The 22,008-nt window shown below is 38.4% G+C and overlaps 1 protein-coding gene across 1 annotated transcript in view; it reads left to right on the top strand.

The window, feature by feature from the left end:
- The first annotated feature begins 1,046 nt into the window (after positions 1-1,046).
- tet2 (tet methylcytosine dioxygenase 2) overlaps positions 1,047-22,008 on the top strand; it is a 32,563-nt gene continuing 11,601 nt past the window's right edge. The window contains exon 1 of the mRNA XM_053330940.1: positions 1,047-1,457. The gene's annotated coding sequence lies outside the window, so the exon portion shown is untranslated. The remainder of the gene's footprint in view (positions 1,458-22,008) is intronic.

Below are 22,008 nucleotides of genomic sequence, written 5' to 3'. Positions count from 1 at the left end.
CACCTGTTAGTAAAGTAAAGGAATTAAATTGTGCAGTTAATGGAAGAAGCATGTTGTTACATGATTTTCTTTTAAATTCTACTGTTAACAAATAGTAACATATTTAACTGACATCAATACTAATTGTGAATTGTTTGTGTGATTATGTTAAGTCTTTTGCTTTTCTTTTAAACCTCTTCTTTATTCTTTATTCAGATGCCTATTAGCTTCTGTTACCAAGGTTGCTAATCCTCCTGAGGTCCACATAAAATTGCACTGACAGCATACAGACATACATATAGACATACAAACATCAACTGACACCCTGAAGGTCTAGATAAAAAACATAAAACATAAAACAAAACATAATTAGGCAAATAATAATAGGTGAAAGTAATCAAAATATCTTATAACTTAAATATTGCATGTACAGAGGATATCAAACTAAATGAGTTCAAATCACAAACAAGACTGAATTTGTCTTTTCAGTCACACTCAGCTCCTTTCTCTCTCACACTGCTCTCTCTATCTCTTTCAAGCCCACGTGGCCAGTGTCAACAGGAGGTGGTCTTGGCAGACACATGAAGCAAAGTATGCTGCATGTATGCAGACTGGAGAGTTGTCCTGCACCCCACTCTAAAAATGAGCCAGCCAGCCGAGGAGTTCCAAAATAAGACACAGCCGTTGGAAATGAGTGCATTGCTCAACTGGTTCGGACTCCACACTGGCCACCTCTGATTGTTGCTGTAATGTTCTCACACACAAAAAAAGAAACAAAAAAAAGTGCTATTACAACACCAAAGAGGAACTTGTGTAACGTATGACACAAAGAAAGAAAATGAAAGAAGGAAGTCAAGATAGACAGAGTGCAAAAGGGAGGGAAAAACCCTAAGTTACTCAGCTTCCTGTCTGAGGAAGAAAGGGGGTGGAGGCATCCTCTACTAAGCCATAGTCAGACAGTTGAGACCAGTGCGATATTCAACAAAAAGTGCACTGGGGGTGGAGACCTGTCCTGAATCCACTCCAGTGCTTCAGGGCAGCCATCATAGTGTTCACTATTGTGTGCGGCTGAGGGAAGAAGAAAAAGAGAGGAGGGAGCAGAGGGGGGAAAAGAAAACCTGTCCCTTTGTGTGGGAAGGACTCAGCAGGAAAGTGATTTTCTGATTATTTGAGTTTGCCACCAAAGCAAGGCTCTTTCCCCCTGAACCGCACGCACATTTTGTACACTCTGCATGCCTGTGCTGCCTTACACCGGAGGCACATATGAGTGTGCTTCTCAGGCCGGCAAACAGCGACACCCGGGCTTCTCCTGATGATGAGAGCCGACGTCAGACTGGTTTCCATGAATATTGATGTGGAGGATAGTCTGTTTCATAGAAGAACAGAAGGAGGCAAGATGGCTGCCCTTTAGGATTTGTTAAAGAGGAGATCCAGACGGTTTGTTGGAATTTCTACAAAGTGGAGGGACATAAAAGGAGGTGAGAATTTGCTCGGAGGCTTAATACTCTTGTTTACCCTTTTCTCCTTTAACCTTGGGTGTGTTTTTGCTGCTTTTTGTATCAGGCGAGGTACAGCTAATGTTCCCCACCGTAAAAGCAAGAGCCAACATAATAAGGAGGGGATATTAGATAAAGCTACTCCAACATGGCTGACGATTTTCTTTCTTTTTTTTGCCAGCTGAAACTGAGAGACACCTTTTGTGGTTCTTGTGAGTTCTGTGTTCACTCAACATTCTTACTGCTTTTGAATGCATCATGCAATGCAAAATGGTGTACTTAGACTGCTTGTTCAGGAGTTTTTTCTTTAAGCATAATTGAAATGCCTGTATAATGCTTCTCATTCTTTCTCAACATTGCACCCCTGCATATTTTTGTTAGGCAATATTACTAAAGGTATGTTTGAGTGTGTTATTTGTGAGCTTTTGTACGAGTGGGAACACATTTTTTAACATTTATGTTTAATCAACAGCTATTACAGAACCGTGTTATATTTCATTAAATATGTTAAAATGCAGAGTTACTCATTGTAGCTACTCATTTGCATATCCTGCGTTGTGTATGTTTGTTTGTGCTGTTCAGTATGGAGACTGTATGTAGGAGAGTAAAAGTCCAACCTGGACGGGTCTAGCACTAAGTGCATGGTGTCTGCACAGCAGTGGAGCTGGAATAGCTTCTGGCTTTGTGTATCTCTGTGAATCAGCTTTCATTGCTTTCACCACTGAATGACAAGCAGACACAAAGGCAAATCCCAAGGAGAATCAAAAGAGAAGAGAATTGTGGTGGCAGAGTGTAGTGAAGGCAGACAAGGTCAGAAAGCTCTGAAGGAAATGAAACTCTATCCTACTGCACCATTAACTGGGGGAACAAGAATGGTAATTCTGGAGCAGTTTTTTTTAAAACTAGGGGCTAAACAAGGGATTGTTGCCAAAGAGCAGAAGCAACAAACATTTTATTTCTTGAGGAAAAGTTGTCCAAGTTAAACTAATAGTAACATGACAAGAATGTATATATTTTAATGCAATGTAAGCAGTTAAATATCACAATAATCAGACTAGTGTGTTCTTTTGGAAACAGAGCAATTGACCAATAGATTACTGACAGCACAAAGAGTTATGTGTGCTTGTGTTTTTCTATGTGTGTCTGTGTGTGTGTGTGTATCTGTAATCATTTTGAAAGGAATTGGTGTAGAATAGCAGCATGGTGACCTGAGACTTGAAACAAATAATGATAATGGAGTGATAGCAGAGAGATAATTACTTGCATACTCTGTCGGTTAGTGTTTGTGTTAGTATGCACATATTTTAGAAATACAGTAGTTAAAGACATGATAACAACATGCTAATTCAGATTTGTAATAGGAGATTAGGTGTTATTTCAATCAGCAAATAGCTAATTGGATGTTAGTTTTTTCCTGAATTCACTAAGTGCTACTTTAAGATTAACATCTGAATGGGCCATTAGAATATAACAGATCTCCCTCAGGTTTGTGTATTGGACTTGTGTATTCTACTGACTACAGTCGTAATGTAGCCACAGTATGGCCTCAGGTAAAAAGCAAAGTAATTCATGCCTGCTAGGTGGAGAATAATGACTTACCCTTAACTGGGCTTGTAACTTAACACTGTAGGCTGTCTGTATAATGCTAATGTAGGAGCATTGCAGGAATTCAATCTTGTTTTAAAAAGTTAGTTTTAAAACAATGTCAAAGCCACAATTTCAAGTGAAGATTGAAAATAGTAACATTTACAGAGTAGAGAGCATGGATAAAAGGGGTTATAGAAAAGGTGTAGGGGAAGTGAAGTTAAATTAAAGTCAGTTGCTTGTCAAATGACTGGAGGACAATCAGCCAAATGTCCCCTTTCCCCTTTTGCATTTGTTTTAAAGTGTTTTTGTTTACAAGCTACATTTGTCTTTGCAGATCTTGTAGCCTTCACGCTACATGCTCTCTTCTCCAAAAATATTCTTTGCTCGTAGTGGAAAAGGATCCCATTTTCATTCCTAGTGAGCTGTCAGGAAACTTTGGAAACAACACTGCCGGCGTACCTCTCTGACGCAACGGCGTGGCTGTGTTTTGATATGACTAGCATGGTCTTTGACTGTGTAGTGTCAACACAAGTGCTTAAGTGAGGGTTGATCATAGTATTCATAAAGTATGCTGTAACTGCACGAGATCAAATGCTGAGCCACACTTGGTCTGTGCATGTATGTACATGTAGGTGTGTATATTGCTTCATTCATAATGTTGAGACATTAAGGATAAAGATCAGGTTAGGTCATAACTAACCCATGACAGACATTTTGTGTAATTATTTTTTAAACAGCTCAAAGTAGTCAAGAAGGAGCTGGTTCTGTATCTTGTTTATTTAGTGGATTATGTTAGATTTCTTATTTTTAAGTATAAAAGCACATGAAACATTAGATTCCATATTACGCCTGCTGCATAAGTTGATCTGTTCAGTTTGGATGGACTGCCAGTTTACTGCTTGCTAAAAGTAATAATAAAAACACAGTATTATTGGTTGTCACAGTTCAGATGTGCAATTTGTGTTCTTTTTCATGTTCAGTAACACTGTACACAGGATTTACAAATGCTAATCCTGACCTGGATATTAACTCATGATGAAAACTGTAAAATAAAAAATATATAAACACACAGTCTTGCTGGAGGTGTTTTCATGAGCCTCTGCATGGTTGCTGTTACATCAGCAGCTGAAAAGGCACTAGAGCATTAATGGGCCTACAGGGGGCTGAGTGGGGGGAAGGGCTAAATAGATCAATCACATTTACATAGCTTCTCTCATCTATCCACACCTACAGATAAGCCCATGCAGTTGGGTTGCTCCTTCGTCATGGCTGTAAGTCCCCTTTATGTCACTCCCAGGGCAAAGACAATATCACCTTTGGGAAGAATGTCCAGTTGCCATAGCGTTCCACAACAATGCAGCCCACTTACAATACCCAAGCCCTTACCCAAGCCCTCACCTCTGACCCTGCTCTGTCCATCCCACGCATCATATTTCCACCCAAGGGGTGTTGCAAAAATGAGACAGAGAAACAGACCCAGTGGCAGGTTAGACATTTTAGATAGCACTACCTGCTGACTGGCTGGCTGTCTGGTCATAGCTTGACTGCTTTCCTGAGACAAAATGGCGAGATACTCAGTGTTGCATTGATTTCTTCAATATTGATTTTCCTCTTGTCTACCATTGGGGGTTGTTTTGCTATAGAAAGAGAAAGAAAGAGAGAAGCAGAGAAGCAGCAAACCACAATCAGGTGTTTTTGCAATGGAATTTTCATGACAGAATCTAGTCCCCTATTTTCATCCCTCACTGATTTTCTATGTGTAAAAATGTCCTTACTGATTAAAGCAAAGCTGAAAATTATTAACACAAAAAAGCAAAACATTATATATTATTATATAACATAATCTTTGCATCAGTTTTATAATGAATAGGAGGTTTATCCATGCTTTAAATTTCTGACTAATTCCTAAAGCCAGCAGAATGTGTCAAAACATCTTTTAACTGTGAGTGTGATTAACTCAGACTTTTCTATGTGTAGAAGTAGTGCCAAACATTGTGGTTTTAAGAAAATTAAATGCACAATTTATCATGTCAATATGTTATTTATGAATAATTATCAAACCAGATCCATTCTCAATCCCAACAAGAATATTGGATCTCTGTTCCACATAGGCTCTACCTTGTTAAAGAGACTCAAAGGGAGTTATGGCCTGAGTGTGGTTTATTGGTCATCGCTGGAACTATGTAATAGTTGTAACGCTTTTATGAGTCTGACATACAAAAATGTTATCACTCATTGCCACAACAGACACACTATTAATCCCAAATATGACTCATGGACTTCCTTTTCCATGATGATATGCGTTGTTAGCCGGGCTGAAGCGTAATTATGGAGTGAGAGTGATAAGGCTCTGTTTGAGTGGCACAGGGCCGGAGGGAGTGTTCCTGGCCCTGCGAGCATGTATCGATGTCAGGGTTTACCTCAGGGGTGAGACAGCGAGGGCAGCGACTCAAAAGCTTCCTCCACGTGAGCACACGCACATGGCCGCTCTGTTTACAAACACTATCCTGGCATTCCACAGAGAGAGAGGCAAGTGAGATGTTACGTAAGCACCCCAAAGCGAATAGCATCCCTTCCCGCCTCTCGCCGGTCCGCCCCTCCTACGCTTGGACAATTTTCTTGAATGCTGTTTTCGCTGGTTCCGCTACCAGAAGTTAAGAATAAAAAAAGAAATTAAGAGCCACAGCCACAACAGCGTCTGTGCTCGAGAACGTGGCCATGCTGAGCAGGCCTTTTTTATGTTGATGCCACTCTGATATCACATAGCTCCTGTGCGGCTTAAGGCCTTAACAGTGCTAGGTGATGAAATGAAAGTGCTGTTTCTTTTCTGTGGTTAAATGATTTCATTAACTCACATGACTCTTCCAGCTTTGCAACAAATTTGCAATATTTGTCTCACACATAATGCTATCATGCAAATTCAACTCATATAAAAGAGACATTGGCACATTTTCATCCACAGTGGCACTTTCCATTGAGTCACAGTGTGCTACTTCAGTTGGAAAAAGTGCTCATGCAAATAGAAATTCTATGAATTAGATAATGTGATGATAACACTTTATAAATGAAACCACATTAAATAGAACTCGGTGAACCTTTCCATTTCTAGAAGTAAAAACACTCTTTGCTCAATGTATGATTGAATAAGTGTGTGTTCTCCTAAGTGGAAGGCTAAATGTCAGATCTGTTTATCCATCTAAAGGATGAACATATGCAGACAAAAAATGTTGGTGCTGCCAAACACCAGCATAAGCATAACAATATGTGGAGAGGTAAACTTGCACACAAGCCGCCAAGACTATAATGTCAAAACGTATAAAGGTCAGTCAGTTCCAGTTAAATCAAATCTATGGACAAGCAGAGGCTTTTCAAGAAATCTAAGAGGTTCATTGGAGAAAAGTTTGAAAAGGAGGATGGCAGCCATTCTTACACAGCTTGTCATTATTTATCCTCTGATAAAAATAAAAAGAATTGGCAGGTTTAGATCAATATCTGAAAGGGAATGTCCATAGCTTATGACCCTGTCACATGGTCTGCAAAGATCCGTCATTATAGCGCAAATTGAAAGGGGTCCACGGTTATCTAAACAACTGCTTGTGATGGCTGTTTGCCCTCTTCTAAAATGGCTGTCAGAAATGGACGGTCTTGCTGCTAAGAGCTGTCATTGAAAAGGTTAGGCCCCATGGCCCCCTGTTGTCTACACAAGGAGCACAAAGACAGACAGCTGGTCCTGAATGTCATTTAGAAGCGTAACTCTACCAAAGGCTTTGAATGACATCACTAACTACTTCTGTGGGCTTCAAGTGGCTCAAGCTCAATATTGGGTTTCCTAAGTGGAATGTACTAGTCCAGCAGCTGGTGTCTTTCTGAGCCAACCCGCCTGATGACAGTCACACTGGTTTGCATCCATATATGTATTTATATTTGGGAATTTTCATATCTGATATTAGCTCTGACTCAGGACCCGATAGAAAGTCCTGGATTAAATAATATGCAGCTACACAAGCTCCCTTACTAAAATAACCTCTTACACAGTTGTGTTAGGTACGACTATAGTTTTATGTGCAGTAAAGAACCAAGCTACATGGCAGAACATGATTGATGACTCCTGAAGCTTTGCTATATCAGACATATCTTTAAGTGAATGCTAAAACAATAGACAGGCCATGCTCAAGAACTAACATAAATTATTGTTAAAGATGTCTCTACTTCCTGAATTGCTGAGGTGTGAGATGTGCAATTTATAACTATATCCTTAAACTGAGGCCATGAATCATAGAGAAAATATCCTTTCACTCAGAAGGATTTGTGATTTCTATTCAATGAGAGTCACGTGCCTCCCACTCAGTGGAGGGAAAGAGGGAGCTTAGCAACAGTGGCTTAGATCAGGCTGCTTATAAGCCAATGAGGCAAAAAATATCAGCACATTCACTTGCCATATGACAAAAAAGTACAATGCAGAAATGTCATATTCAAAGTTATTCTGGACAGCACAGTATATATGTGACATTATGTTTGGGGAGTAGAAAATGAAAGGAAACTGGCTGTCTTGTTTTTATGTATGATAAACCACCATCCTATTCTTGCTCTTTAGCTCAGTCCCGTTGGACTCAGAAATCTAAACTGGTATTCAATCCATTTGGAATTCCTTCACTGCCATGATGTGTGCCATGTTTTAATTTCCCTCCTATAATAATGTTTCCCTTTGCTCTGTTTACTGTTCACCTCCGCTTCCTGTTTAATTGGAAGCTGGTTTGGATTTGGATCCTGCAAACAGAGAGGAAATATTTGCTAAATAAATGTGCCTGTGAGCTAATCACATGCCAAGACTTGCAGGCTAGAGGTCAAATTGAAGAAACATGGGAATCAACGTTTGTTCATCACTTGGCTTTGTGTAAGAGTTTCACATGTCATGCCAGATTATAGTGGTTTGGAAAAGGAATGAGGAGTCAATATAAAGTATTCTTTCTCCTCTCATCACTCCAATTGAGATCAACTACAGTATCTATCTTGGTAAGGCTCTAAAACTAAATGTCACAGATGATAACAGAGCAACTTGTATTTCAAATAGTGCCAAAGTAATTCTGTAATAGATGAGCTACAAAAATGTACCATTTCAGGTTTTATAGCCCAACCAATTTCTAAAATGCAATTTTAAAGGTGCTGATCCACACAAGCACAAATGCAGGTTTCTGAATATGTGGCACTATTGATTTACTGGCAGGATCAATGCATAAAGCACATGTGCACACCACAGCAAAGCAGTCTATTCTGTAGTCAGCCGTGCTGGGGTAATGTTTAGACCAGATGGGCTTTGGAGCGCTCATAAGATGGTCGCCATGGCTACCATGCACTCTGAAAGAAATTAACTTTGCTCTGCACACAGTTCATCAAGTTAGTCAGATATATTGACTGTTGCATAGACAAAGGGTTGGAGGGGGAAAAGACAAGCAGCTTGGGTGGAAAAGTGCAGCATTGTGAGGGGTTGGGGGCAGGTTAGTGGGTTTGTACGCACAGGAGCCCATTTCTTAATTAGAGTCTCCATGTGATGCCGCTTGAAGGCACAGAAAAAGGTTTAGATTATGTGTGTAAACTTTGCACAGAGGGCTTCTTAGTCATGGTACAGGGTGCTTTCTAGCAAAGTGGAGTTTCTCTTCAGGTTGTGCTGATTAAAACAGGAAACAATTCAAGACTAACAGGTTCATGCAGTCAGATATGGGCTAACTTTCAACCGCTGTCTACTTTCAGGATCAACCTCCTCTGGGAAATAGTCTACTCTGACATTAATAGCTCTGAGAAAAGGCACTGTTTCACTGAAATGTTATTTCAAATACTGGGAGCGAAAGCTGATGATTAATAGATATGATCGCTGACATTATGGCCTGTTATCAGTAGTTATCTGGGCAGTTTCAGTGTTATTTAATATTTATATATATTTATATTATAATTCAAAATAACACTGATCTGATCTTTCAGGAAACATACCTTTTTAAGAAAAAAGCTAAAATACCGAATAGATCAGGCGGATTTAAGTAGACAAAGCATAAAAGCAGCATACACCAGAAAGATGTTTTGTATGTGTGTGAGTGTTTGCCGTTTTTCACAGAAAACCTGCTAAACAAGTTGTGTCAGAACTGTACAGAGGTGGGGTTTATCCCCTGCAACAAAAGCTGTTGAGTTGTTATTCATACATTTGTCATCTTACAGAATGTTGTCATATCTCGCTTTTACTATTAAAATATGACGGTTATACCTCCTTCACATTCACTGACTCATGAAGTATCGCTCAGCCATTCAACACCAACAATTTTAAACCATCAAAACATAACATACTAACATTTATGTACTGACTTGTATGAATAACTTAAACTCCCTTATCTAATTCAGCAACTTCAAAATGAAGACCCTGAGGGATTGTCCATTACACTCAAGGATTTACAGTATAACATAAGGCTCGTAAATACAAGCTGTCAGCAGTTCAGTAAGTTCAACCTCGCCCCTTAAAAGTAGCTTGAATAAACCAGTTATGTCCTTGTGTACTTAATAAGTTTCCACAAATCACCAACTCCTATATTGCTCATGGCTATTTATGGGAAAACATATTTTATGTGCCTTGCCCACTGCTTCCTGAGCTCCACAAAGACAAAGCCCACTGAACCCAGTACAACACGATCAAACAGTCTGGGATTACTGCTGACATTGATCTTAATTATGACTATGAGCACTTGGATATGGTTTATCATTGTGGTGCCAGTTATTCTTTCCTGTCTTTTCCCTCTAGGAAGATATACCCGGTTACCAGCACTTTCCAGCTGGATCATTTCAGGTTGTTTTGAGCTAGCCATGGAACAAAGCAGCTAAGAATGAGTTGTTTTAGTTTTGTATTATCTTGAGAGAATGAGGAAGAACTAGTACTGAAACCCTTTAACCCTGATATTCATTTGTCGGGTTCCTTAAGTTGCAATCACAAATTCACCTACACATGGAAGATCAAAAGAACTCTCAAAAGTAAAACTATCAACTGCCATAAAACTGTAAACAAAAGTGTGAATTTAAACAATTGATTGGCATTCCCCTTAAAGTTGTGTCTTGGCTCACATAATACATATAATAGTCTAGAATTTTGGATTCACATTTCCCCAACTTCCTGTTGTACACTTTAAAACTGTAGAAATGATTTAATAATCTCACTTTCAGAAGCAGCCACTGCAACTTCATTCAGACCAATTGAACCATTTGTAAAGTTCAACTTTCTTTGGGTTCCCAACTATTCTATCCTATATCTATTAATGGGAAACATATTTGTCCAATAAAATAATGCAAATTAACTTGTTAGAATAATGTTATAGTCAGTTAACAGATGTCAAAACACAATACAAGAAGGCAGAGAGACAAAAAGCTGTGGGAGAACAAAGACTTGCACTGAGAATCTCCACAACTTGGCCACATCTGTTTGGCATTAGACATAAGGAACAATGTAGATTGTACAGATCCCTTCTTCTTATGGAGGGGGAGGAGGCTCTCTAGGGAAGAAATTACAGACAGAAGTGCATGTCCTCTGTGTTTCTGTGGTAATCTATTAATCTTTGTCTAGATTCAAAGAAGAATATCAAGATATTGAATAGCATTGCACATGCATTTGCATACATACATCACAGAAAATCCCCCAAACATTTGCAAAGGTTGTGAAAATGACACACAGGAATACTAAATAACATTACATCACTTTAAAATGTAAGGAGATTTTCATGCTGTAACAAATCAAATGAGAGAATTGTTTGGTCACTAGGATTCAATTGATCAGCAAGCTGATTCTACCTGCAGAGCTGTTTTTGGTCAGTCACCAAGGGAGAGGAAAAGGACAGAAGAGAGAAGAAAAGCAGAGATCTGTTGCTCCAGGCCGTCATGTGACACAGCCATCGTTACGTCACAATCTAGTGATTAGGCCACAGTGAGCATTAACTGGAAACTGCACTGCTCTACCTGACAGAAAAAATAGACATGAGGTTGTGCAGGGCACAGTCAGATTTCCTCCTCCTTTGCTCTTATTAATGGAACCAACATGAGTCAGATCACTAACTCAGAACCTGAAGCATCTGCATTCCTGATAGTCTTCACATGTATCTGCATCCCTTCAGTAACCAATATAAAAGATTGCCATGTCGTAATGTAAAACAGAACCTGTACACTGTATGCTTCAAACATGAGCCAGATGAATCAACTGACAGAAAAAGTGCTACATCAATAAAAGGTGGTGGCTAAAAGAGTGCTACACCTAAACATTTCAGATTACTAGAAAGGCATGGTTTGACATTTTGGGAAATACACATGTTTACTTTCTTAGATGAGAAGATCGATACCACTCCACTGACTGTATGGTACTGGGAATACAGTAAACAACTGGCTATTTTAGCTTAGCCAGATTTTTTCCAAAGGTGAAAAAATCTGCCTGCCAGCATTGTTGTATCTCTTTTGTTTAACCTATACAATAATCGAAGTGTAAAAACAATTAGTTGTGTCTAGGTTATGGATTATTTTTTGGCAGCATTCTATGATTTCATGAGTAGCTTCAAATTCACCAAAGACATGAGAGCATTATCATTCATCTCGTCTACAATAACACTCTGCAAGAAAGGAAGGACAAAAAATGAGTTGATCTGCACACACGTAAGCTAAGCTAACACTAAATATGTGCACATTTCTCAACACTCTTCCTTCCTTTGTATGCAATCTTTAATACTAAACAAATTAAGAAATGGTAATATAACACAAGTCCTCTGACCTGTGTGTGTGGTCTACATTTATTTAGGTTTGTCTTCAGAACTTTTCTTTCATGTTTAATTTGTTTAGCTATTTTCTCTGTCTCTGAGGAGTGCTATCAGTGTGGATCCCACATGTTACAAGGCTTCTTCATGGAATAGAAGTGCAACAGGATCCAAGCACTCCAAAGAAAAATGTTACAATGATCTGGCTAGCATGTACATTTGGAGGATTAGAGAAATGACTGCAGATACAGGGGCCTTTTGTTTCTTAGCCAGGGTGGAGAGTGTCATATGTTCAAACTGGTGGAAAGAAAGAGAGAGAGAGAGAGAAGGCACGAGCAACCATGTGAGGTGCATTGTAAGTCCTGCGTGAGTGTGGCATGTGACATAAATCACAAGTGTGAGGTGCCTGACTGAGCGATTCAGTGAGATGCAGAATATGAATGAACATCTGTCCTATCATGCCTGAGGAACATTTGACCATCAGTAGGAACACATGCTACTAACACTTTACTTCACATTGTGCTTTACAACTTGGTTTGTTATGACCTTTCAGACTTTCCAGTCTCCCAGTCCACCCTGTTAACTTTCCCCCCAAAACTCCAGCAGTAGAGTCAATCCCCACAGCTCATATGCCAGCCATATGTCATGAAATGTTATAATTCAATATGTCTACATGGATGTCTAAAGGACTAATCAAACACAGCCTTAAATTGTCTTTAGTCAGGCAACTGTGAATTCATAGTTTTTTTGTCTTTGTCGACAGAGTAGTTTAGTTATGTTTTTTTAATGTATTGATATAGCATGAAAAACAGGAGTCATTACACTTTTGTAGCATATATGTTTCTAAAATTCTGTCTTGAGTTTAAAAAATATCTTTGAAAGATTCTATGCTGTTTTCAAGCGAGCATATTTGTTGTTTACATAGTCAGCTGGAATGCCGAGCTGTGCAGGTCATGAGGTTTATGGAGCGGCGAGTCCAGCTCTATATTTACGGGAGGGATTTAAAACACTGTAGAATGCAAGTCATCTGACCTAATTACACTGGTTGGGGTTGCTAAGGATGAGGTTTCACTTACAGCCCTGCTGCGTGCGGTCTGAAACGTCTAACTCCAACCTCTTAGCATACACAGTCATTACAGTATTTCTTCTCTTTGACATTAAACATTCAATTGTCAAACTTAATACAATAAACAAGGGCTTAATTTCCCTAATTTCAAGCTATATAGCACTATTTGGTCTATTTTATACCACGTTTAGAGTGTTATAATTACTTCAGTAAAAGTTGGGATATGAAATGACAATGTAGGGCTCAGAAATAAAAATAAGACTTTGATGTATGGTTGTAAAAGGCTGTAAAAGTTCATATAGTGTTGATATTAGTCTAGTTGGTAGACTGACTGTAGACACTGACTGTTGACAAACCTAACTGGGTCAATGTTACATGTAGTGATTTTCACAGTTCACAGTTAATCTTATAAAATTCAGTCAAGTGATATTATGACAAGTTCTTAGTCGTTAACAGACTTCATTATTTATAAGGCATATGGGTTTTAAGTGCTCAGAAAATTTACAGTCTCTGGTCTGGATGCATGCTCCTTGTTCTTATCTTTTAAACAGGAAAATACGAACAGGCCCATTTCAGCAAAGAAAAGGAAATGTACACTTGAGATTATGGCTTATTCTTGGGACTATTCTGCAAAACAGTGGTGTGGCTTGGCAAGTGTGTGTTTGATTTACAGAGCTGCTCCAAATCTCCCCCATACCCCCTCCTCTCTTTCTTTAACAGCAGGGCTCTTGAGCCTTGCTGCCTAGGTCTCAACCTGAAAGTGCAGAGACCTGAGTCTCCCAGCAGCTGTCGTTAGTGGTGAATGTCACATACGGCTGCCAAGTCACGCCAAATAGACCCCATCTACTATAGCAGCTCTCATATTTCACTGGCTCTCTCTGCAAATAACAAAAACACAGTGTGAGTCCAGTGCATTAAACGTGGGTACACTAGTGTAGTGAGGATAAAGTGTTGTGTGTTGTTTCTAGTTGTATGTGTGTTTTTATGAACCAAACTGGTCTGAAATAAAGATTGAATATATCATGCTAGTGGGACTAAATATTCATGGTACCTAAACAATTTTTTTATTATTCTATTATGGACAAAATGATTATCTTTTAGTAAGTCAATGGACAAACAAGTTGTGTACATCTTGCTTAATTTTGTAAGCAAGCTATATTAAAAAAAAAACACTTACTTGTTAAAATAAGGCTCTGCTGTCATGTGCATTAACCACCAGCCTTAAATGACTCTTGTGCAAACTGTGTCCATTGTTTTACAACACTGATCACACTGTGTCCAAGAGTCCACCCTTGCCCCCAAGCCTCAAAGCACTAAAACAACTGCCCATCTACAAGCCAGCAAATACATAGCTACAGAGGGAATAACTATGGACAATGACAGTCTAGATTTCTATCACAGCACTTAGTAGCCAGGTTCATAACTGCACTGGCTAGATGATAGACTGAACAGGAGGGAAGTAGATGAATGGCAGACAGAAGTACAGAGGAACCTGACTTGTAATTACAGGGCAGAGGACTAGAGGTAAGGCTGTGGGAGAGGGAGGGAAACCAAACAACAGCATTTAGAAACAAAGACACTGACTTCTGGAGGGAAAGAAAGCTTCATTGGGAATTCAGTTCAAGCCAAGCAAGTTGAGTCATATCATAAACTGAAAACAGAGTGCTCATTTCCCTGGTGGACATTCGCTACTAGAAAGAAAACTAAAATAGATCAAAGCGTTATAACTTCCAGCAGGCATCCATGCTAAAGCCACTGCAACGCTGTGCCTCTGGTTTAGTTTAATGCTCTACTTCCGCAGCAAAAATAGATCTTCCTGTGAATCTAATAAATAATCAAGCAGTTGAAGCCAATACTGTCTTAAAGCAAGCACAGTCAAAATTGCACTTATGACATTGCATAATTGCTGTGCATGTGTTTGTATGTTTATACTCATACGGGCGCGCACACACTCAGCTGGGATCCCTGGCTTTGTTCTGGGTTTGCAAAGATTTTTTTTTGTCAGTGTGGGTGCATCCAACTGTGACAAGCTGCTTGGCTCCATTCGGTCCTTTGTAAACCCTGGAGTGTCCTATAGGAATGGAGCTGCACTGAAAGCAGCTTAGCACCAGTGTCACCTCTTGATAGTTACTGATTTACAGACTGCACTAAGGGCCAGACAAAACAAAGGAGTAGTCACATGGGGCCGGAAAGTGGTATTCACTTGCTTACCTCATTGTAGGGTTTTCAGGGGTCAAATACTATTTATGTAAAATAGTTCAAAAAAGGTTGAGTTTTCATTTTATGGTTTGTTGGTTGTGTACTTTTACAGATACATTCAATATATTTGAATGATATAGTACACAATGTAGTGTTTATAGTTAATGTAAGCACAGAAATTACACATCAAGGGGGCAAATCCAGATATAAAATACTATAAAATAAATAATTGAAATATAAACATTGATAATCATTGTCATTTTTCATGGTCAGTTTGCAGAATCCGCACTGCTCAAGACTGTTAAATCATGGCATAACTTTTTGCAAGACTCTCTGCATGAAGTTCAGTATATGACTGATCATTATCACCTCATTTCATCCTCTCCATCTCTTGCAAACAAGATTCACAAACACCAAAGCTAATCCAAACAGCACATTATAAAATTAGCAGATCAGCTACAGATAAGGACGTCCAGACGTCATGTTGTATAAATGAACATGCCTTCTAGATGCAAAGACCATTTTCCATTCATCAAAAGGAACGTGTTTCACAATTCCCACATGGTTTTCTCACTCATTTGTCAAAATAACACATTTCAATTTTAATAACTTTGACATAATCATAAAGAGGCTCAGTGTCACTTCTGATTACAATGCTGGTAGTGGTGTCCCGCTGTGGCACTTTACATCCGTCTGTGTCTGACAGCAGCAAAAGGAAGATTAGTTCTGCGACTTGTTGTCTTAGCTGTGCACGTGGGAGGTTTCAGCATCATCAGAATACAGTAATGAGTCCATAGGTTTCTTTTCTCTACTTTATACTAGCTATATTGTTTGAGTTGTTAGACTAGAGTTATCTGTAACCATAGATTAATTTAATTTCAAAATCAGGTAATTCTTAAATGGTATTATACACAGGGACATTTAGTTGCAAGCTTTATCTTAATACTACAAATACACTATACAATACCATTGATGGTAACCCAGAGTAGAGGAAATAAAATGACTAATCTCTAGGAAAAAAATGGTCCTGAGGTTGAGAAATTGCTCTATGCTTCTGTTTTATGAAGCACTTTCATATCCCATCGGATAATGCCACAACTGAATTTTTAATCAAGCTAACAGGGCTGTCATTCTGAAAAAAGTTGTAATGGGTTTGGAACTTCCACTCCTCATCTAACGCATACTGTACGTAAAGAAATCTTTCAGTCTCTGTTTTTCTATTCTTTGACCTAAAAAGTTGTCTTTGTTCTCATGCACTGCTTTCCTTTTTCCCACCTGCTAACAGGCAGCTGGCTGCTCTGTTGTGACAACGATAGGAGCTTCCAGACACCCTTGTAACAGCTTGGCTCGTTAGTGGGAGATTTAGTACTCTAACTTTGGGGGGTCTGGAGGGCTGCTAATGTCCTGGAGGAGTGATTGACACAGAGAAGGAGATCATTATGTCTACAACCTTGCCTGCCTGGGCAGAGCTTGGCCAGATAGTTTCCTGTGTAGATCGTCTTGGTTGAGACGGTTGACTGGGTCGCAATTGCTGCAGTGACAATTTTTTTGTCTCGTTCTTGAATCACATGACTAGTTTGGACATTGTGGTTAAGAGAATACAGGAACCAGTTTTGAGAAACTGACTATAAACACTATCTCTTCATTAAAGCAACATGATGTCTTGAGATGATAGTTACTTAATTAAACATGCTAATTTCTGTAAAGCAGCTGAAAGTATTTGCAAGTATTTCAAAATAGTAATTCCAGTCCCCAGTCTATACAGAGATAGTTTACGTTTCAAATATGTAGCTGAGTACTTTGCATACATGCATATTTTAAACTATATTTTGTATATTTGTGCTTAAATCTAAATTACTAAATATTTTAGATATTTCAGTCAACAAAGCATTACTGAACATGCCATTTTGGATATACATTCTTGAGTGAAACAATGTATGTGATCGGCACAGGATTTTGTTTATTGTGGTTGAAATGGATACTGTGCATATACAAATATTTTTGAAAAAGGGGTTATCAGGTTTGGGATAAAACGTGTCGTTTGAAGACGACAGCTGCCAAAATCATAAGCAGTTGTAACTGGTTCCAGATGTGATAATCAGGCCCAAAGATGGAGTACAATTATGTCAAATGAAACATGCCATAGTACCTCAAATATTTAGCATTTATTCCTTTCCTTTGCCCCTAAACAGCAGTTCGTGCCTATAGTGAGCCTATAGAAGGTTTACATTAACAGGAGGGCTTTTGTGGGAATTTAAAGCTGGATCCAATTATGTTTTCAAAGGTTGTACAGCATATTTTTCTGAACTTGACCAAAGCAATCATCAGTTGTGACCAGAGTCTTTACTCAGAGGTCCAAATATATGATGCACTCTTTTAAGTACAGGCAAAGTGTTAAGCAGACTTATAGCTCAAAGAACATACATCAAGAAGAGTTAGTTATAGCCTATATATAAGCTTTTTTTTATCTTACTGGAACCTAAACTACCTACATGAATATTTTTCTTAACCTGCTGTTTACTGGGCACCATTCACAAACAACTATTTAAAACTTTCGATTTTTCATCAGATATCTGTTGCACTTACTTCTGTCTGTATCATAACTATTAAGTAGCTTTAGACACATTTATGGAGTGCCTTGGTAGCTGAGTGGTTACTGTGTGGTTTGATTCCGGCAAGGGACTACTTTGCACATTACTCTCTCTCCTTCCCTGTTTCCTGTCAGCTTCTGTGCCATATACTGTTGAATAAAAAGCAAAAAAGCAAAAATGCCCATAAATAAATCCCACATTATTACTTTAACAAGTAAGTGTTTTTTGTTTTCATCACCATCACCATTAAGTAATATTATTTAACCTGATTGCAAGGGTTTGGAAATGGACTAATCAGTTATAAATTCATGAGACTTTTGTTGTGTTCTGTGACACATTCAGTCTGTTGGTTGTGTTTATCTATGGCCAGTTATCATTTTAGAATAAAGTGACAAGTTAGATTAACCACTTAAAACACGCTGTTCCGTATACTGGACGGGACGGATGTTAGGAGGTAGCCACAAGTTCTTCTGGATGTTTTAAACACCAACCCTTAAACATATATATTCATGCCGTACATTGTTAGAAAGCTTAGATTGCCCTGATTCATTCAAGACCACTCACGACTTATATGGTTGCTCACAGCCGTAATAGTATTAGCGATTAGCTCGGCTAGCCACTCAGCTAAAGTAAGAATAGCTATAATGCTACATACCTTCAAAGTCTTCTCTTTATCCACAACGATCGTCTTATGACTCAGCACTTTCTGTACAGCTCGCCAAACATCCATTCTTGTGAAATATGAAATCCGTTTCCATAAAACCGAAATACTTTCCTCAATATGTCCATGTATTTAGTCCAACACGTAATGTAATAACACAAATAACAAACCATATACGGTCCGTTTACGTCATTTCCTGCCCTGCACGTCCATCTCAGAGTACACGTGACTAGATGTTTACGACCGTGAGCCTCTTCTGCTTCTGACGACACCACACACCAGCCAATCGGTGTTTAGGTAGTACATGCAGAGACATTATAATAAGAGGACATGTCTCCAAAGCCAATGAGGACATGTGACCGTTAACAATGATGACATGGCTTTGATTGGTTTGATTGGTTTGATTTTGGTACACGGTTGGTTCTTCTTCGACTTAACATATGACTTATACCAAAATAAACAGATAGATAGATAGATAGATAGATAGATATGGCCAAACAAAAAAATATGGTTATATGTAATAATAATAATAATAATAATAATAATAATAATAATAATAATATTAATAATAATAATAATATGGCGTCAGCTTTCATTAGAGACCAAGATTTTGATTGTAGGCAAAGGGGATGTGAAGTGGTGTTTGATTGTGGTTATACAGCTTTGGTAACCAAGTGTCCATTTGGAGTCTCCAAAAAGGACCTGAGGAAAACGCATGGACATACCTGTTGAAAAATAATTCTGAAAAATTCATCTTTTGGTCTTTTGACTACATGAAGCCAAGACATGTGGCTGTGGCCTCATTGTGTCTATAACCCGCTGAGAGGTCCCTGAATGTCTGTACACATGTCATTGTAAAGGCAAACCTATGGGCGAGTAAACAACCCCATCATTGTAACCTCTGCCACTCTTTGTCAGTAATTCACAGAATCACACATACACTTTTACAAGAATCCTGAGAGTGTTTCCTTTCCAATGATACCAGACACATCTCTGAGTCTCAAACTATGCGGGATCTGTGCTGCTCACAACTTGGGCATGCCGTTTAGGCTAACAGCATAAAAAACAGGAGCGTGTGTTAAGTGGTTAACTGTAAATGTTGATTTTAAGCTACAAAATACTGAAAACAACTTTTTATATTACAATTAAAAAGGTTTGTATACTTGTACAAACATCTAAATATTCATCGACAAGGCTGTTGATGATGCTGTAAGATGCTTGCCAGTAGATGGACAAAACCTTAGCCCACCAATTAATTTCAGGAAAATGCATCTTCTCTTGCCCTCAACTTAAAAGGAAAATCATGTTTATGGACATGCAGAGCTCCTTTGTAAAGATGGCTACCTACACGTATATTGCATTTTACATTGATTACTACAGGATACATGGACATGGAAAATCTGTGTTGATGCATATTTCTTAGTTTAAGCCAAAGAAGAGTCAAAACCAGGCACAGTGAATAAAATTAAGTAGTAAACAGATAATGCAATATGCAAAGTATTTTTTTAAACAAATGTATCATTGATTGACGATATACTTAGGTCAAATTCTTCTGATCAATAGATTTTTATATATTTTTTATAAATATTAAGGACACCAGGATCCACTTTCTTTCTCCTGTTGCCAACAGGACAACATAATCAGAACAATAAGTTTATTTTCTGCTGTTAGCCAACTTTAATGCCCAACTACACTAAGTATTTTACAGAAACACTTCACACTGAATCAGGGCCCTTCTTGGTGCTCATCAGTTGCCCATTCCTTTAGCATCTGCAGGAGTTGCCCATAATTATGATGGATTAGACTGCGGCTCTTTGTGTCTGCACACAGCAATTGTTTTGCAGATGCTGCGAATGTGACATGCATTAATAATTGAGCGAGGCAGACAGAAATCAATGTTCTACTGGAATCATTGGAATCTATTTGTGTTTGGCAGGCGAGTGCAGGGATGCGAACATGAAGCCATACGCTCTGTTTATTGCTTCATCCTCTGTAGAGATCTTATTTCTATACATCACTTTTATCACACTATTTGCCTACCTTTGGTAAAAATGATGCATGATGTATCATATATATTGAAATATTCACCTATATTTTTCTACCAATCTCCTGCTTTGTGTTTTTTACCCTCGGAACAATCGCCACCATCATTGCTTAAACTCAATCTGAAGGTTGAAAAGACATTAAGCATTGTGGGAAACTTGGTGGGGAATAGTTTATATTCTGTACTCACTATAACTTAATGACACAAATTTCACAATGCTAGAGTTTAACAAAGGTCTAAAACTTGGGAACTGAATTGTATTTGCATATCTGACATTACAATGTGTTAAGGGTGCAGAAAGGTGATGCTGAACAGCTGACAAGCAGCCAGCTCCTCCTCCCATCTACCATCTGGGACATTAACCTTGCATTTTAGTGCCTTCAATCAACTAGACTTAAGTTTTCTTTAACATATTCTGTCTTTTAATATTCTAAATACTGAAAAATACACAAATTCAGAGAAAAACATTGTACTCTACATTCTGAATTATTACAGTGGGTATAAAATATGAATCTCTTTGCTGATTCGACTGGTTTTATTCAGTTTTAACATTTTTAGACACTATAAAATTGTTTTCTGTTTCTAAGCTAAGGAATCACATCACAGTTCAAATTGACTACACTTTAATACATATATGTATGATATGCTATGAGAACCATAGGCTCAAAGTTATGTAAAAAAAAGTAAATACTGTACTCAAGTTCCATTAATAAACCTTTACTAAATCAATTTTCACCTCAACATTAGCACCAAATAAAATCAGTCAATAATGCCATTCCCTAACATAAAAATATAGTCAGCCACTGGCCTTGCTGTTTGTGGCCTGCCACAATGTTACAAGGAGTACAAAACAGTCCCCCCCCCCCCCCCTCCATTGTTGTGCAAAACATTTGGGAATTGTTTTGCACGGTCTATGGCAGTCATTTTTGTTGAGAGGTGAGATGTGTCCATCTTCCACCTGAATGCATGCCTATAATTGTACAGTTTGAAGATTCTGTGCTAATGTTTCATTATGTACTACACACCTCTACAGTATATTCCTGATTGAGGCATTAAACTGGAATAAGGTCAGAATCCTGGATATGTCTTAGAGGAAACAAGAACATGCTGGTTCTTATGATGACTACTGTTTTCCCCCTACATGTGGTACAGCATTACAGAGATGAAACCTGTGCAAAGACGGATGTCAAACACGGCTGCCCTGGATGTTTATGTATATTTTTAAATTAAGCATATTTTCCATTGTTAATTTAAAGCATTGTCCTAGTGTTTCTATTTAAAACAAATTCCACTTTCTACTAATGTTTGTGTCTACTTATGTAGAGTGCAATGGAGGTGGATAAACATACTCTATGTTTGACAAGGAAAGACACTATTATGTAAGCAAACTGAACCCCAATTGGCTGATGATAAACTGTGCTATCATAGTACATTCCTAATATTCCCCCATGTTTTTTAAAAGTTTTGAGTGACAGTGGGCATTTGGTATATTGTGGTATTTGTGCATTCACATACAGTACAGAACTGGAATTCACAGCTTCCAGTTAGAGATAAGGGTGTTCACGTTTTGCATATGCTAGTGAGCAATGAAAACATGTTTTACTCTCAGGACACATTTGT

The sequence above is a fragment of the Scomber japonicus genome, chromosome 2 (assembly GCF_027409825.1).
Source record: "Scomber japonicus isolate fScoJap1 chromosome 2, fScoJap1.pri, whole genome shotgun sequence".
Taxonomy (NCBI): domain Eukaryota; kingdom Metazoa; phylum Chordata; class Actinopteri; order Scombriformes; family Scombridae; genus Scomber; species Scomber japonicus.
The sequence above is the reverse complement of the archived record's forward strand: the minus strand, read 5'-3'. Positions and strand labels throughout refer to the sequence as shown.